At 35.0% G+C, this 19,822-nt stretch overlaps 1 protein-coding gene across 1 annotated transcript in view; it reads left to right on the top strand.

Annotated features, from left to right (window-relative positions):
- RORB (RAR related orphan receptor B) overlaps positions 1-19,822 on the top strand; it is a 146,217-nt gene that overhangs the window by 1,816 nt on the left and 124,579 nt on the right. The window lies entirely within an intron of this gene.

Raw genomic sequence — 19,822 nt, 5'->3', positions numbered from 1 at the left:
AAAAAAGTCCTCTTTCCCCCTCCTCTCCTAGAAGATAGGGTTTGTGCTTTGGGGCATCTACCAAGAACTTGCTAAACAGTATTTCTTTCATAAGAACACGAGGAAATGAGGAAAGGGGGAAATACACTCAAGTCTGTAGAGCGTCTCCTTTTGCAGCAATTTTTTGTTAATGAAGCGTTTTCAATGTGAGCAGAACCAGTCAGTGGCTCAGGGTTTTTTGTTTGTTTTTGATATGTGCTTGCCTGTGCCCCCTGGGAAGGGTACCCATTTCCCTTGTACTGGGAAGCTAGGCAAGCCAAGGCACAGCCACCCTGTCCTCTTGTCCCCCTTGTGCTACCACTGAGCCCAGGAGTTGCCACGACGAGCAAGGAGTGAAATGCTGTCTCACTCCTCTGACCCTTTCCTTTAAAAGAAGCTTGGGTCTGGCCAAGCAGCCATGTGTTGGGGACAAGGAGTGGGATCTGCCAACACACCTGGTTGCATCACTCACAGGGTCTGCCTCTGTCTCTGACTCCTCTGACACCCCTTGGGCTGTGCTGTCAGCTGCCATCCATGAAGAGGTGTGATGCTCTAGCACTAGATGCTTGTTTGTGTTCATGTCTCATGTATGCTTGCTTGCTCAGCAGGGAATTTACAAGTGGTGGAAAAATGGTTTGGGGTAGAGGGACGAACAGGCCACTTCCAGCCTTGTGCAGAACTCATTGTGCAAGAGGTTACTGAACTGATATTTTACACCAGGTGTACATCGAGATGAGAGCAGTACTTTACACACAATCAAACAGATGAGAACACTGTACGCTAACAGAATATCTGTCCATTGCGTATGTGGCTAGCCTAATAAATGAAATAAATATCATAATAGATTTCAAGCTTCTGTGAAATAATGCATTTAGAGAGCTATAAATGTTCTTGTGAAAGGGTTTAATGAGTTTTCAACTGTTATGCTCACTGTTATGATCAGAGGAAGAAGCTCTCTTGTATATGTGAGGTTTTCCCAAAAATTTCCCAGCCAAGCTGTGATTCTTCTGAGTTACAGTTGATGTCCAATGTGTGAGCAGAGTTTGTTGTGGTTGTTCACCTGCTGCACATCAGAGTTGGAGGCCAAAGAGCTGCCAAAAATTTCCAGTTTGAATTGATGCATCCCAAAGCACTGGGCTGTTGTAGGCTCTCTGCCATCCCATGGTAGTGCATCCCGCATTGAAGCACATCCCAGATGTTGTGACGCTACATTTATAGTCATTGGTCATGCCATATTCAGAATAATAGCGTGCAGTGCTACTTCTCCTTTAAATTATTTTGAGGACACACAGCCATGCTGATTTATAGTTGAACGATATTCTGGTGCAGGAGGCTGAACACTTGTCCTGTAAATGCAGTCATGGTCATAGTAGGTCCATATCTTTCCCTCTGAACTGGGAATGTAAATTGGAAGTTGATGTCTTTTCCGTTTCAAAGTATAAGTATAAAATGTAGATTGAGACTTACAATAACTGTTCAACAGAGACCTCGTTATTTCCAACCTTCCATTCCTGTCAAAATCCTGTGAAGGGATAAAGAATGTACTTAACAAAAAATGTAGAAATGCACTTAACAAAATAGTTTTAGAAAAAGAGAGCTATACAGTGCTCTAAAATCAGTGTGTTGCTTAACTAAAAAAAGAAAACAAGTCTTTTAGGTTTTATCTTCTAGTTTAATTTTTGTTAAACTCATTTGTAAAGTTAAAGCTGTTGAATGCTAATGCATTATGTACATGTATTTAATGCAAGCAGAAATACTTAAGTGAATAAAATCTTACAAATCACCTAATTTTATTCTTAGCACTTGTTACCTGTATGCAGACAAAAATAAAATTAAAAAAAAATATATTTGAGCTATGAAACTGACATCAAAACAGTTATATAGAGCACTCCTTTATTGAAAAAGTAGTATTGAAGCTTTCATTTGTGAATCTTAGAAAGAGTTTTATGTTTTAAAGAAATGGAACTCCTCGATGCCCCTAAGCTGAGGTATTTAAGGAAGTTTTTATGTGTATTTTACACTTGTTGGTATGTAACATAATGTTATATATTTATTCTGTTTTCTTAGTATTGCTGGAATATTTGTAAGCAATTAGCAAAGTGTGAATCAAACAAATACTATCTGCAGTATTGCTGAGAGAGCTTATTAAGTAACATGTACAAATAGTCTGGATAACTGAGAAATATTTAAGCTCTTTATTTAATAAATGAGTGCAGGAAATCTTCATACACTCATTAAAGCAAATGGAATCTACTTCAAAAGTTATTCTAGGAATAAGAAATGTGACTAAATATGTGGCAGAAGTATCCTAAAAGGTGTCAACAAAAAAATGAAAAGAAAAAAAAAATGCATTGACTATTTAAAACAAAAGTGGTAACAGAATCAATACAGATTTTGACAGATTTAGTACCCTACCCCATTACACCAGAACCTATTTGTCATCACAGCGTGGTACACCCAACTGGTACTTATCTGAATGATGTTATTGACTTCATTGAGACTCCTTGAAGTGTGATGAAAATCAAGTTTCCGGTGTTAGGCCTTTGCAGGTCAATTTTTAGTAAATATTTAGAAAATTATGAGCCAGTAATAAACTGCATTACATGACAGAAAATACAAACGTATTATTCGTGTATTGTTCAAGTAGCATGACAGGTGTCTTTTTAGAATCATCAAGAATCAAATCTGAAGTATAAGAGCCTATTTGTACCTCTGCAATACTTGGATTTGTACTGTATTTACATTACAAAGGATGTTGTGCAATAATAATCTTTTATTATTATGCCACAGTGTTTAGGTGGGAGAAGGGAGAATGGAGTTTCAATATAAAACTATATCTGTTTTATTACCTTTATAATTTTTACCTTAGAAAAGATTTTTTTCTGATTTTATTTAATGAGAAAATTCTGTTTGATAAATAGAAGTCCAGTGACATGAAATATGGCAAGGTAAAACCTACAAAAATATGATGTCCATTAGCTAGAGATGATTTCTCTTTTGTTTTACAGAAAATGTCTGACATCCATTATTGGCCTTTAAGTAAATATAGTGATAAGCAATAACTTGATATGATTTACACTTATGACAATACAGTCATGGTTGCATTAAGAGAATAATTTGTCTTTTACTTAAAATATATCAGTATTCTAGGTTAAATATACCACGAACAAAAACAAAACAAAACAAAACAAAAAAACGTTCTGAGTAAATTTGAAGTCGGAATTCCTCGTAAAAACATGCTAACTACTGCAGAGTCTGTAGAGTGCTTGTGTACTGTAATATGTGACATTGATATGTGCCTATTGGATGGATGAAATAGAAATGTATGAATGAAGTATACCTTCAACAGCACTATGTTGTTGAGCACTTCCAGGAATTAGGATGGTATGGTATGGATACTGGTCACCTGATACAGGAAAACAAAAACAAACGAGTGATTTCCAAACTATCCAGCGAACTGTTTCCCTTCTTCTCAAATAGTACAGTGAATTCACAGAAAACAAAGTCTGTGATATGAAATTGAAGAATGCATGCTTTGTAGCTGAAGACAAAAGAAGCACACAGGAGTAAATATTGATTGAACTAATCATCAGATGAATAGGAATGAGCTTTACCAGTGCACCAGTATAATAGGTTAACTAGCCCTTCCGTAGCCCATATGCTGGCCTTTCAACCCACGACTCTATCTTCTGGGCACTTAATGAGGGAAACCACAGGTGTTATAACGGCATTTATGGTAAATCAGGGGTGTTATCAGCACTCTTCTCATCCTAAGCCAAAAAAATAGCATTCTACCATCTACTAGGAAGAAAATTAACTTTGTTCTAACTGAAACCAGGACAAGTAGTTGTGTAAATAACTGGATATAGTCAAAGTAAATAAAAACCTTTATTAATATTCTCAAGCACCATATAAAATCATGATGTAATAGTACTGCATTAGTATTTGTGTTTTACACTTTTAAGACACTGTCCTAAATCACTTGATATTGAGCTTAGTAATAAACCTGTTAAATCAACTTCAACAAAGTTCTTCTGAAGAACCTGATATATTTGAATTTTAAATCAGTTTTTAAAGAGTAATTTTAACAGCTTTGAACATTTAACACATTTGGGGCTTTCCATAATGACTTTCATAGACAAAGTGTAGATGTCAAAATGTTGTTCTTTGTGATTCATGTTTATAAAGTTCAGTGTTGTTTCTTCAGATTCAGTTTGCAGTCTGGGCAAAGTCTGTAGTGCAGCTTTAAGAACAAGACATCACACAGTGTGAATGAGGGTGGCAGACAGAAGGTGCATTTTGAATTGTGCCATTCCTGTTTGTTTCTAATATTGCTTTCATGAGCATATTCAAAACTCCTATTTATGCATATGATTAACAATAAAATAGATCTATCGTCATGGCCTGCTTCTTGTCTAACTGAGCAATACATTTGAGTGGTCCTGTGGATGCTAATGTTGGTCCTCTGTATTTTTGCTGTTTGTGTATACATTGGAGCTGTATATTTAAAATATTTTTTTAAAATAAAAAAGCTCATGCTTAACTTTGCCAGACACATACTGCTGGAAATTTATGCAAACAGAATGACAGCTGTTTCTGCCTCTGATACAAGTATATAAGCTAATTCAGTTTGACATAAATGTGGATATTATGCTGTTAATGATGAATTATTTTGATGAATTGGCAATTACAATGCATCTACAGAATTTTTAAGGAAGATCAACACTGTTACTTCTGCACAGAAACACAGCAAATATTAAAAATCATATGTTTATCTGGAACTGAACCATGTACATTTAAAACGCCATACTCATTAAGAAGTGAATGTCAAGTAATTGTGCTTGCTTGACAGACAAACTCATTCTGAAAGTTTTCCTGTTGTCATGGGTCTGTTTATGCGAGTCATTCAGTTAGATCTGATAGGACTACTCACATAAATAGGGCAAGCTGATTTTGAGTTTGTTTGCTCTATGTCTCTTTGAAACCCAATGATTAAAATTGTAAGAAATATGAATCATTAGAAAGGCTTAATCCTTGTTGCCCTGAAATTTCCACAAAATCAGCCTCCATTCCTAATTGCCTGAAACACTTTGGTGCTCAAATATGTATGTTGGTTTGGCTGGAAATTTGTATTTGCAGGAAGATGTTGGTAAATACATTACTTGTTTGGAGCTTTAAAAGTGTTCACAAGCATTGTTCTTCAACCAATTTTTAATAAATAACTTTAATTGTTATGCTTATTCAGAATGCCACATGGCTGCTAGTTAAAAAAAAAAAAAAAAAAAAGTCTAATCTTTATTGTAAGAAAAAACTTACATTAATAACATTTTTGGGTATGAATCTACTACGAGAAGTAATGAATAGTTTATCATGGTTAAAATATCAGTATAATTTAAGAGGAATTTTGATAATTATTATAAAGTCCGTCTTTAATTCATTATGTCTTCTTATCCATGTTTCTGAGGTTGTCTCACAGTTAATCTATTCCTCTTAGTTATCCATGTTCACTGTGAATGCTTCCTGGATGCAACAGGACACCTTCCACACCAAAATTATTTTCAAGATTTACATTTTTGCTTCATTAACCCAAAAGTTAATTCATTCTTTAGAGTAACATTTCTAAAAAGGACATACATTCTCATCATATTTAATTTTTCCACCCAGCAATCCTTTAGACTAAAAATGTCTTTACTCTTACAAGCAATATGTATTATATATTGTTTTTTTTTTTTTTTTTTTTGAGTGAAAGTGTTCAGGGGTAGAGGGTGGGGGAGAAAAACTAGATCAAAAAAAGACAAAGAAGAAGAAGTTGTTAAATTGCGGTTCAATGTGCTGTCAAAATAATGAGCTGTCAAGAGGGTAACATATTATGTTTTGGAGAAGGTTGTTTTTGGTCTCAGATGAAATTATGGTTCTCTTAAAATAGACTTCAAGTGTAAAAAGTGAAAACAAGGCTGTTTATAAATAAACAACCTTTGCATTACCATTCCCACTACAACAGGAGATAAAATGAGATGGTCTTTAACCAGTTGGATAATTGAAAGGTTGGATTATTTAGCAAAAATTGCATGTTGAAAGTTTGCAGTTTTTGAAGTGTGACTGGAAACTACAGCCCCAGCCCTGCAGTCAATGGCAAAAAAAAAAAAAAAAAAAAAAAAAAGTGGAGCAAACTGTATACCAAAAGATTTATAGGAAATGATAATTCTCTCTTAGAGAAGGACATCATATTGTACTTTATATTTGGGAACTGTATTTAGTGTGTTTATATATAGAGAGAGAGATATTAAGGACAGTATTTGGTTAAAAATGTTTCTTAAAGACATTACTCTGTATTGTCTTCTTTCCCTCTTGAAAAACATGCTGTATTACTAGGTGATGATAAACTACTTCCAGTTAACTTCTAAATTTAAGAGCTTGCCGCAGGAGTGACTTTTGGAAAACTTTTTTTCCACATTGCTAGTAACTTTTTCCTTTATCACTTTTATGCTTCAAACAAAAGCATTGAATACTTCAATATGGGTTCTTTGGGGAATTTTGTGCAATACTTGCACTATATTCAGTATTTAATTGGGATGAGATGAAAGAAAGGAGAGACCATACACAGAGGCTGAGTCTAGATACTCATATGTGGTAGGAACACAAATATGAACAAATGCAGCACAGTCTAGTGGCACAGAGATGTAATGGCACTAGAGAAGAAACATTAAAACACAGTGCCATTCAGTGGTTGAATCTCTGTGAAGGGAAGAGACCTTATTTTGGAGAAAGTTCCAGTGATCTAGCAGAGCTCATTTCAGTTTGTTTTGGGATTTATACTCAAACTGCCATTCTTTATTTCAATGAATTTGTGAAAGTTATGTGAGTACATGTTGTTAGCCGTGTCTGACCGCAAATCCTTCTTTTTTCTCTTTTGACAAAAAACACTCTCTGTATGTCAGTCAGTACATATAGAAATGTGTCACAAGATGAATTTAGCTGTTCTTTTAATGTAAGGTAGTTAGATATATAAACTGTATTTTACCAGTAATCTTTATTATATGTATCAACAATAATTGTGGAATACTTGCATTTAAAATTAATGTTGCTATATATTGGAAATAGTCAGAAGCAACTATTTTTTTTTTTTTTTTACATCTTCTCAAAAGTCTATATATTCTAAAGAATCTAAAATCATTAGTATAAAATAGCATAAATTAAAGCCACATATAAACAAGATAAAACAGTTTTGATTTATTTCAATGGGATGCACTTCAACAATTGCGAATCCTCAGTAATATATGCTAGTTTATTCTTAACCATAGACAATTCTGGAAAATTCAGATAAATTTTAGTATCTGAAATTATTAAAAGTAAGAATAACCAGGAAGATTAAAACAATATCAGTAAATATCAACTATGGTTCATTAACACCGCTTCAGAATAATTCAAACTACAAATTGTTCCACGGCTTAAGGAATGTCAACATCACGTTCTAGTACAATTTGCAAAGTACTTCTACATGTTTATGAAGTAGAATTCCTTATGTGGAATGGATTGAAAATAATGGCTTTACCAGTGTTGTGGCAACTGTTGCAATATTAAAGATGAAACATCAAAAGTAGCCAGTAACTACTATCTGTAATTTAATTAAAAATAATTACTTAAAAATTGGTCTTCCACAAAACTTTGTGTGCAATATCTACTAAAACACTTTGAGAAGCAACAATTATTACACAAAGATTTCTGGAGAAACTGTTCATATGTGTGTTTAAAAGAAACATACTTTACAGTATTTTACAACAACAAAGTGAAACCTTTCTGCAGAGCTGAGGCACGGTTGATTCAAGGTGTAACCTTATTTTTGAAACAAAATTCCCTATAGACCTGTCTTAAACATTTTACTCTAAAACTGATGGTACAGTATGGCTCTGGTTATTTACAGTCATATTGTTTTTAGAAGATGACAGAGCTAAATAATACACTTCGAGTTAAGAGGATAAGAGGGAAGAACTTTCAGTCTTATTTCATAACCCTATACAAAAGTTCTTTTCTTCCTTTGTCATTGGTCTGAGCGTGCCAAAATTCCAATATTTATTTTTGTCATATTTTTTTTATTATTTTTTTACTAGCATACAAACTAAGATGTGCTTTAAATCAGCAGTTGCTACAATCTTTACTGGGAGTGCCATAAAGAACAGGACACTAAATAGACTTTTTGCAGCATACCATTTTCAGGCTTCAGTGAAACCTAGGGAGAAAAAAACTGCCAACTTCATCATAAAGATGAAGACGAGAAGTATATGATTTCAACAGGGAATTTAAACAAACACAAGAGAAAATGAGGAGGAAAAAAGTGTGGTGAATTTAGAGGAAAAAAATGCGTAGAATTGTGCTGTTTCACAAGAGGCAGGGTGATGTGGAAGAAATATGTGGAAATGTAAAGGAAAAGTATATGAAAAAGAAGGATGAGGAGTTGTGTTTGTTTTTTGTGATCAGTCCTATACTCCAAAATACTGATCTCTTCATCATCCATTCATTGCAGGCTGAGGTAAATAACAGAGGGCATGCTATTAGAAATGAGAAAGAAAGAAGTGGGAGTAATAGAAAGAAAAGGCAAAATAAGGGAAAAAATGTGTAATATGAATGTATTCATTGTACTACTTCGTAATACTTGGTGTTGCATTTAGATTTGTTGTAATGGGACTTCAATCTATTTGGTACTCAGTTAAAAGCTAACATTATACATCCACTCCCATTCATTTTGCCGCGTATATCCAGAGCTCTGCTACTCAAGAGTGCTGCAAGTTGGAACATCACATATACAGTTATGTAAGCTGTCTGTAGGAGCCTGGCATTCACTGTGTTTCAGCCAAGTTAGTCATTTGCAAAATTGAAATGTTGTTTACAAAATACATCCAAATCTGACCTTTTAAAACTCTGGATCAAATCAAATGTGGTGTTTGGTGGGTTTTTTTGTTTGTTTTATTTGTTTTGTTTTTCTCCCTATCTTTCCTTTATTTTTCACTCTCATTCTTACTCTAAATTTTTTCAGTCACTCCTGTAACTGAAAGCAGTATAGACAGAAAGGCCTTGACACTAAGGTCTTTCACTTGTTAGAAAATGTAGAATTAGTTGATTAGTTCATTAGATCATCATAAATGTCCATATCATATAAAATTATGTTTTGTCCCTTTCACACATATTTTTTTCGCCTTAAAAAAAAAAAAAAAAAATTGTGTGGGATACACTGCAGGGAAGAATTAAAGAACCTGTTAAAACTTGGTCTGGCATATCTATCCTATACCTATTACATTTGCATGCCTGTAGCCTTGGAGATAGAAGAGGTGCTTGAGAGATGAATCTCTGCTTCCCTTGTACTGCCTGGTTGCTAGCTCATTCTCTTGCCTGGTAAAAGATTTTGCCTGCATCTTCTTTTTTTTTTTTTTTTTTTTTTTTTTTTTTTTTTTTTTTTAAAGAGTCGACTACAGGTAATTCATATAATAGGCTTTTTGAGACAATGGAAATGTGTAGTAGTGAAAAGATAATGTCCTACCTAATAACAGCAAAACTTTTTGGTTTTGTTTTGTTTATTTGTTGTACTATACAAATAATGCCTTTAAGTCCTTTTTCCATGCTCAGAAGATAAAGAGAAATATAAAATGCTATTATGATATTATCCTTTTTTTCTAAGGCCAAGATGTTCTTTTAGTAACTACCCTTGACTACCTTTCCACTCTGTAGCAACCCCACAGAATTTACTACAGAAGCAAATGGCCACAAAATTCTCCATAACAAAACAAAACAAAAAAAAGGAAATATAAATTTTTGGAAAACTACTCTGGTAGTGTAGGAGTTTCATTTACATGAATTCTCTACTTTCCCACATCCCCCCTGCAGTTTTCTGTAAGTCCTAAGCATAAAAGAGGCAGAGAGCCAAGCTGTCATCCGTTAACATCTATTTCATCCATTCTCAGAATCAGTTGAGCTAAAGGAGGTTATATGTCTCAGAGAAGTCTTTATGTTGTTATTGAAATGTTTGAGAATGCATCAAATTTTGACCCAGTGTTAACCTACATTATCTTTTGAGCAGAAATGAGCAGCAGGACAAAATTATTTCAAGAAGACAAGTGCTATTAAATGCATGCTGTAATTTTTCATAATATATCAAAGGATAGACTTCTAGTTTACTGTCAAGACTAATATAAATTATTTAGGAATTATTTTTCATTTAAGGAATGAAGCTATTTCTGTGAAAATACTGATCACTCTCTAAAGGTGACTTTATGCTACTTTAAGTAACACTAAACCATCATTAACTTTTTACTTACCTTACTACAGAAAAGTAACTGATAAGGTTTCATATTTTAAATGCATCTAAAGATATATTACATGATGATATTACAGGTGATATTTTGATATATTTTTGCACATAATAGTTGAAATACTAAAAAAATGAAAAATAAATAAATTCAAATACATTTATATACAAATTAAATATTATTTTCTCATTATGAGTTTAAAAAGATCAATTTTCTGTAGATGTATTCACATCTAAGCACACAAATTTACTTTAAAAAGCTATATATTTTATGTTTTTACAGGTTTTGCTCTAATAGCTAACCAATCATTTTGATGTACACTTATTGGATTTTACTGCACCTGCATTTTTAGGTTTTTATGCTGTTTTGTTCAGTATTGGCTTTAATTCCCACCTCCACTGCCTTATTTGTTGCTTTCTATTCTTGTAGTCTTTATGGTTCTTCATTTCAGGAGCTGCTTCTATGACAGTTACAGTTTTATTGGCAGCCTGAACAGAAACTGTCCATTGAATAGGTATTAAGGATGAACCAGAAATATCCTTCCGACACTGTGTTTTTTAGAAAGGCAGAATGAAGTTTGTATCTGTCCATGCCAAAATAACCTATAATTATGCATTTGAATGAATATTTTCTATAGTGACATTTGTAAACAATCCATGTACAGGAAAGCCAATATAAGCTGTATTTAATTTATGCCATTTATTTTCTTCTCCTGCATGACTGTTTCTACCTATATGAAAAGAAATAGCTCCCATTCTATTGCAGTCACAGTCAGCATCTTTATACATTAAAAAAAAAATAAGAAAGCTTTTGTGCAATGAAACTCTGTCAAATCAGTTAAATTAGAACTTTTGCAAGGATTTTGTTAAGTCAGGGAGTACCTTCATATGTGATCTAGTGTTTACTAGAAAAAGGGGCCAGGCTGATGTCTCTTCTGTACCCTGCAAAGATTTAAGACCTATTCCAGAAGGTTTTTGTGGCATATGAATACCTGTATCGGTGAGGTTACTTGTGTGGCAGAAGTCTTGTCAGGTTATCATTAGGTACCTGAGATCCTGGGAGCCAAACTTGCTACAACAATGGGTCTATCTCTCTTCTGTTATTGCCCTATTGTGCTTCAACATTGACCTTGAAAGACCCTTTTCCTGTGGCGGTTATAACCTTGGCCTTGCTACTGACAGTGCCAACAGGGGTGCCAATTAGTGCTGTGTGGTGGGTTTTGTTTTTCCTTTTCTATTAACAAAGTCCATTGAGGCCTGGACTGAGACCACCAGCTTGCTTCCAACAGGCCACCAAGTGCCGTGGCTTTTTTATTTTGCTCAGTCACTCACTAAACAACCTGGTGTTGAACTTTTGTCTGTAATCTGTTTAGAGTCTCTGCATCTATCATTAATTCTAAATCATTTCACATGCTAGAAAAAGATGTTTGCTTCTGAATTGTGTTGATAAACCATAGTATTATCTGTTAAAAAAATAAAATAAAATAAAATAAAATAAAATATTTCAAGTTGCTTCATGTGGTTAGAGACTGACACTGAATTTGCTTTTACAAAGTTCAAAATTTTTACTAGAACCCTGAAGAATATACCAGGCATAGAAAGAGAGCGCAGCAGGAATGACAGATGCATTAGAATTTTGTATCAAATAAAAAGAATCCCATGTGTTAACAATAAACTTTGCAATCTAATATACAAACATGAGAGTGTCTCTGTCATGGACTTCTCATAAGCAATCTTAGTGTATTTCTAGTTACTATGGCCTTTCTATCAAAAATACTTAAGCATATTCAGACGTATTCCATACTTTTAAAGTTTTAGAGATAAAATATTGAGCTGAAAAATAGAATTGTGAATAAGCATTGTGGGAAGACCAGGATTAAATCAGTTGTTCTGAAACGTAATTCTGTATTTTTCTGCCTGTCAGCACTGGAGTTATTTGAAAGGAATCTTCATTTCTTTGTAGATATATGTGAACAAGTCCAATGCAAATGGTGGTCATAAGTCTCCATTTAAATCTGTAATAGCAAATTTTAAGTAACATATGTGTGTGTGTGTGCAGCTGTACACTAGACTTTTCAGCTGAATACACCATGCTTGTTTTTATGTTTTTATAGTATTTTTAACATTTTAAACTCTTTAAATATTTAATTCTTTTGTTTTCATAGCTGAGCAGAAATTAAATTTTATTAATCTTCTTTCTTTTGTTTTCCTCTCTCAGTGAAAGCTGTGATCCCTAACAGTGAGGCATATTATAATTGTTTGTAACATCCTTTAAATCCTTTAGTCATAGAGTTAGATTTAAGGAAAATTTGGAGTTTTGTTATTACCTACAGTAGACTGGACAGCACGGGGTGAACAGAATTGATTTCTTATTAAGTCACATTAACATATGGTCATAATAATATATAATGACCACTCTGTAGGGCTGCAGATTGGACTGGGGATATATCTTCTTAAAATAGCTGTCCTGATGCTAAAAAGAGTATGTTTCATTTATTCTGACTGTATATATCCTCAAAGAGGCTGTAGAAGGAAACATGTAAATGTTGGAACAGCTTAGAAAGTTATGCCAAAAAAAGGATTTTATCACAGTTCAGTAAATTCAACTGGCTACAAGTCTGAGAAAGAGAGAAGGCCATAAGGGGGAAGGGCAAGTGTATGAGTGAGTCCCTTCACAAAGTGAGGGACTTTGTGAAGAGAGGGTGAAAAAAATCTGTGTTAAAGATGAGAGAACTGGGGGAGGGAGACACTTTAGCCTCTCCTTTAAGTACATCTCCCTCCTGAGTACATTTACTTCCATCACAATGGACTAGAAGAGATCTTTGTTTAGTGGTGCAGTGCCCCTGAGACCTAATTTAGCTTTTATAGGAAATTCAAAAAGAGACAGAGTGAGCAAGAGAGACCAGAACAAAGATATGAGTTTGCACTGCGAATATTGATACTTGTAGGTAGTTTCTGTAAATCCTTTAAAAGAAAATCTCGTATAAAACGCTGACTTGAACTTTCTGCTAGAGGAGGGCAGATGAACATTGTTTCATAATTCAGCTTTTATGATGAAGAGATGGTACAAATATGTGTTCTAGGGTTGCAGTGGTTTTTGTTACTTTAAAATAAGAAGTAGAAAGCCAATAAAATCACGTGAAAATGCGTCAAAATTATTTAAATTTGCTTTTGAAAAAGCATTTTTAATTGAGTCACACTGCTAGAAGCGTATATTGGATCTCATTCTGTAAACATTATAAAAAACATTCTCAGAAGTCTCAATAATTAATGCATTACATTGTTGTTTCTTCATCTGAGTGAGTTTTCTTTCTCTGAGAGTTCTGAATAGCTTTGCTTTCTTCTAGTATGTAATTTTGTGAAGGTCATCTTTACCCCTATGAATTTAGGGTCACCGTGAAGTTTTTGGTTACACTTTGTTATAAGTTAGACCACACAATTTACTGGTCTATTGAAATTATTTTATTAATCAAGTAAGCAGACACAAGCAATTAATCAAGTAAGCAGACACAAGCAAAACAGCGCTGGGCGGCTGGGGAGTCTCCGCTCCGCAACAACACGCAACTTCCCCTTTCCAGTGTCGCTGTTTTATAGCATTCAAGTTCTGGCATGTCGAGACTTGACTTTTCGACTTGTCGAGACCTGTCGACTTGTCGAGACTTGTTCTGAGGCTGCGCAGTCTGTTGTTGGGGGTCGTTATTCTTCCTCCGGTGATCATGTGTTGTGCTTGTGTTCAGGTGGGGGCAAAATAGGATGTCTTGTGGTGGGTGGGTGGTATCTTACAAAATCTTTGTTTTAACAAGGATGTTTACCCAACCCCCCTTCCCCATTTGTCCCCATGTTACAATGCCGTGAGTTGTAAAACCTTATCTACTCAGTAGATTCTTTAAATTCTCAAGGACAATGAACAAACCCCTACTAGTTTATCACAACTTTTCTCTGTATTTTACAAGCCTGTCTTTTCATAAGAAATGGCATCATGTCATATACACACATAACCCTATGAATCTTACTCAGTAGGACTCATTTCCATGGAGTCTTGGCATCAGAGTACTGTTTTTGCCACACTACAGATGTGTCTTTTGAATATCATTTTTTATAAAGTGAAACAGGTTTGGATGTTGGGGAAATTTGCTTTGGGGTAATATATGATTGTTATCAACATACAAAAGCTGCTTTGACATACAGTGTTGGGGACAGCCGCATAAATATATTTTTGACTAAAATGAGATGAGTCACCCATTAGTTGATTTAACATTAGGTTTTAATACTTTTTTGTTGGTTGGTTTGTTTGTGGGTTGTTTTTTGTTTGTTTGTTTTTGCTGATCCAGTTGTCCCACAGGTTTATATCTTGCTTGAACATTCCCTTCAAAGAGTATTTGATAAATAAAACATAGGCTTGTCAACACATTGCTGGTTTGAGTCAGCTCAAAAGTACACACTTAAAAAGTACATACTTTTAAGGAAGTCATATTTATACTTTATTTATCATCTAATTTTGACTGTCTTCCTGTTTCTTCTCTAAAGAGCACCCAGTAGTAATCCTACTTACATAAACTCATGCTCACAGAGGCAATCACTAGTTTGTCATATTGCTTAGCTGAAACTTGTTGCTCTTGTTGCTAGGCAGCCCAATTTACACCAACCAATAGAATTGTATAATTTTCTTCAGCAGTGTATTTCAATTAAATATCTGGAAATATAACTGATTTCTTCAACAGGACAGCTCCAATAGTAAAAGAAAAGTCATCAATATCTATTCTGCACAAAAACTTGATTTTTTAAGGTTTTCTCATAAAATAAATAAATAAACAATTGCACTTTTTGTGTTTTTTCTTATTTAAAAAAAAAAAAAAAAAAAGTTTGGACAGGAATCTAGTGTTTGCAGTTATGTTTGTTTCCTTTGTTTTCCAAATAGATTTTATCCTCTCCTGAAGTGTTGAGGAGAACACTGACTGAACACAAATCAACAGAAAATACCACTTTTATCTAAGATGTGGTTAGGAATCCCTAAAACACAAAAACAAAACAAAACAAAAAAAGACTGTGACAAGGTTTTCTTTACTGAAGAAGAAAGCATAGGAGAAATTTTCAGATGTATTTGGGATTCTTACAATAATATTATACCTTAAGCAAAAATATTTGACATTAAGCAAGATGCTTTGGGATCAGCGCATTATCTTACATTTGTAAAAATTTTGTTTTGATATGTCAAGGAGACAGAACTCAAAAACAGTCCCAGAAAAGGAACTTTTCGAGGATTGTATCTTGATATGTTGAGTTTGAGTCATGGTTGGAAAAAATGTAGCAGCAAAAGCAGAACTTGAGATGGCACAATTTGTTAAAATTTAAGCTAATTCTGTTAGCTTGCTAGCGGGCAGTGGAGGGGAGGAGAGGAGAAGGAGGTTTAATTCAACCATTTAATTCCTGTTATAAAATATTTTTCTTGTTATATCACTCAACATATTCTTAGCATACGTCTTTCTACCAAAGATAGTGCAGAACTTGCTACTCTGAACTGTACTTATCTCAGCTTTGCTGTTGTTGCTGTAGAATTTTCATCCCAATTTCAGAATAAATAGGACTGACCTATTCTTTAACCCTTTTGTGAGAAAATATTAGTGAAGGAAGAAGCAGTAAGAGTGTATAGAGACTAATTTTATAAAGTTTCCCACAACAATTCAGTGCAATGTATTGCAAGTTTTATTCTGATCTCTGCTATAGCCATGTAAATGTGTAGCTTCCTTCATTTACTGAAATATTACTACGGAGAAGATATTTTACTTTGTGTCCACAGCAGCTGGTCTTCAAAAAACAGTGGTAATCATAGGCTTGGATTTAAAACAAATAAATGAAAATCCCAGAAGAATGCTTTTTATTTCACACAATTTCTTGGTAGGACTTAATGACTGTTGCAGTGTTTCCTGTCTGCATGTATAGTGATTATTTGTCTCTAGACTGGTTATTCTGGGGAAATGTCTTTTGAAGATTTTATTGGTCAGATCTGACAAAGTTCTACATCTCGATTAAAATCATGCCAAGCTGCAGAAGGAGCCCAGGAAGGACTGTGACAGAGATGGACATGCCTCAGGAGATCAGTCTGGCGATAAGCATGCTCAAGGCTGTTCCTTGACAGGCTTAGGTAAACTGAACAAAAAAATGCTTTCAGGTAGGCCCCAGGGCAAAGCTAGTATGCACACTAAGGATTTTATGCCCTAGGGAAGCTTGCCAGCTGTGTTCTTATAGAGCAGTATAGATGCAGTCCAGAACTGTTTGTTAGTTGGTCTTCTACTGCAATATAGTATCTTAGATTCGTTAAGTTTGCAAACTGTATAGGTCTTGGTAGGATAGTCACAGGACACTCACAGAATACACAATATTTGAAAGATATGTTCAGAACAACTAGAGACAACTAGAGAATGGTAGAACTGTTCTATGTCAGAACCATACTAATAGACATAGGTATTAGTCTAGCACTTACCTTCATGCGGCTGGTGGTATTGATTTTGCTCCTTGTCTTCGTGTGAGCAGATCAGTCAAGCATTTCTCAAGATAAAATAGGAAAATTAGAGTTCATGCAGAAAGGAACTGCACTGGCAATTACATTCACCTGATGCTGACAGTCTTTTCTGTCTATAAGAAGTATTCCCTGAATGTTTTTCATGATTTCAAATCTGAGACAGGTTCACTCCAGTAACAATCATCCATCATCACATTATGATTTTGTAATAGTAGTTCTAATCAGAAAAGATCAAGAGGAGCAGACGTGTTGCTGTTGTTAGTATTTTATATGTTTTTACATGTATTCTGTTTTTCATCTGATTTTACCTGTATTCCTCTTCCACTAATGTTTGCTTTCATCTGCCTTTTCCACATTCTTCTCTGTTTTGAGTTGTTTTTATTGCTCATTCTCTAAATGTTAGTTCTTTCCATTGATCTGGAATCAATAGCACCAGTACTTAAAATCTAAACTTTTCATTATTTGTAGCATTTAAGATCTCCTTTAAGCTCCTGAATTTGCAGAAGTTCTGACGAAATTCAGGCTTTCTAATAAAATGAAGTTGTTATTCTTAATGCTTTCACTGTTGATGATAGGCCTACAAAATTACTTAGCATATATCCTGGACTATTTTATGTAGCTCTTTCATAGGCTGATACGGCTCATGTTGTATCCATGAAGGTTAAACATATTGTAGAAATTACTGACTTCACTGTAATGTCTTACTGATTTTGAAGATAAGTTTATGTTGGTGACAGTACACTAGCATTTTTCTGATGCCTTAAAAACTTAGATAATCACCCATTAAATAATTATAAATGCAATTTAACACCTGTGATGTGTTCAACTCCAAAACTGACTCTTAAAGTGTCTCTTTATCTTCAGAATACTTCATTTTCATCAAATCATTTGATTTTTGCATTAACGTTTTTCAGAAATTAATTTTCTATATTTCTCATATCACATCTGTACTCTTGTACAGTGCAGAAGATGTTCTTTTGCCTGTGCTCTTTTGAGGATCTAGCCAATAAATACACAAGGATATACCTAACAGAACACATACTGTACAAAACAAAAGTGGAGAGGGAGATGATGGGGCTTTTTATCCACTAAAAGCGAGTTAGGAGTACCTTCACAGCACCTTAGTAACTGTGGTCATGTCCTAGCTCAGATAACTATCCTCACAACATTGTTGTTGGCAATTTGTAGCAAGAATGGAACGGAGCTGTTGTTTTTCCATCTTGTTTTTTGATGATCCTTGCTTACAATACTTCTAAAGTTCCACTCATTTGGAAACAGATCATCCATTAGCCCCACTGAGCTAGACTGAACATCAAAATTTCATAGTCTGACCTCAGATCTTCCTTCCAAATTTGAAATCAAGTAAGAATAGCAAATGAGTCATAAACTAGAGCAAAAGCTCCTTCCCTGTGGTATATGGCATAATAATTTGTGTCAAGAAGATGGTTGCTGTTAATAAAGAAAGGGGATATGTGGGAGTGTGGCCACGGGGGTAGGCAAGACTCTTGGTTGATGATAACTTCAGACTCTTAAAGATGAGGCCATCAGGAACGTAAAAGAGTTTAGAGGGAAAAAAGAAGGGCGATTCAGGAGATGCCATGCCGTCTTGGGTTGCTTGTTCTCCAGCCGTTAAGGTATGGAAGTTGCTGGGTGTTTGCTCTTGCTGGGCAAAGTCATTCGACCAATGAAAAGTTGTGTTTGAAAAGGACTGCTGTGGGAAGAAGGGTATAAGAGGGGAGCCTGTCCTCAAGATGAAAATGCAACACAATGAAGTTATGTCATCAATAAAGAAGAAAGAAGGAATGAAAAGGAACAGGCTAGCAGAATGGAGACCAGGATGGGAACAGGCACACTGATCACCTCATGAAGATAGGTTCGGCCAAACTCAACAAACCACTCAAAGAAGCTCATAAATAAAGTCACTGGAAATAGGTGTACCGGAGCTGGGAAGAAGCTTGAGCTAAGAGAAGAGGACCCATGCACACAACTGTCCCTCACTGATAAGCAGCTGCACGTTATGGGGAATCACAGGTCTTTAGAAACAAAGACTGTCCTGGTAACATTACAGTTTATTCTCCTTATTAACAAGCAGACAGTTTATGATCCTGACCCATGCGACCAAATTGAGGTCAAGGTGTGGGACTCTGCAAGTAAAAACGACAGGGTTGCAGTGGGATTGCTCAGCATCTGGCGAGCAGTCTCTGAGGCCTTAAAGAGCCTTGTGGGGCCACAGTCAGACACATGTGGTTTGCCAGATAGTGAGGGAACTGCGAGCTCCTTTACTGATCTGACTGCTATGCCATCAGCCCCACCACCGCTAAGCCATCAAAGGCTTTTGCTGTTACGCCCCCTGGTGACCTGGACGTGCCTTTTGACCCAGGCCCTATTTGCCTTGAAAAGGAGATGGATATGTTTTTCTTTGATCCGGGAAAATTAGGATACATAAAGCCTAAAGACCAGGCTTTATGGTTCAAGTTACTTTAAGAAGCAATTCGCTTAACAACTTAATGCGAGACATATTGTTCCCACAACTAGCCCTGGAATTCTTCAGTGTTTGTAATCAAGAAAAGGAATGGAAAATGGAGACTGTTAAGTCATGGAACTTAAAGGATTGTTTGTTACCTTTTCTGATTGTACATATGTATAGGCATACTCAGGTTTAGTATGTAAAGCAATGTTCTGTAAATTTAGAATGAAACCCACTACACTGTTATAAGTCATGGAAGGTATGGGAAAACTTCAACCAGGCCAACTATGCTCCCCCAGTCATGGACATTAATAGTAATAGACTTACTTAAAGGATTGTTTGTTCTGATTGTACATATGTATAGGCATACTCGGGTTTCGTATGTAAAAGCAATGTTCTGTATATTTAGAAGGTTCGATCTTTGTGTGTGCTCGTTGGTAGAGCATAGACTCCCCGTGCACCCAGTGCTGTTTACTTGTCTTTTATAAATATTACTAAATTCAGATTGAGTTGAGACTTC

This window comes from Aythya ferina, assembly GCF_964211825.1.
Source record: "Aythya ferina genome assembly, chromosome: Z".
NCBI lineage: Eukaryota > Metazoa > Chordata > Aves > Anseriformes > Anatidae > Aythya > Aythya ferina.
This window is presented reverse-complemented; position numbering and strand designations above follow the sequence as displayed.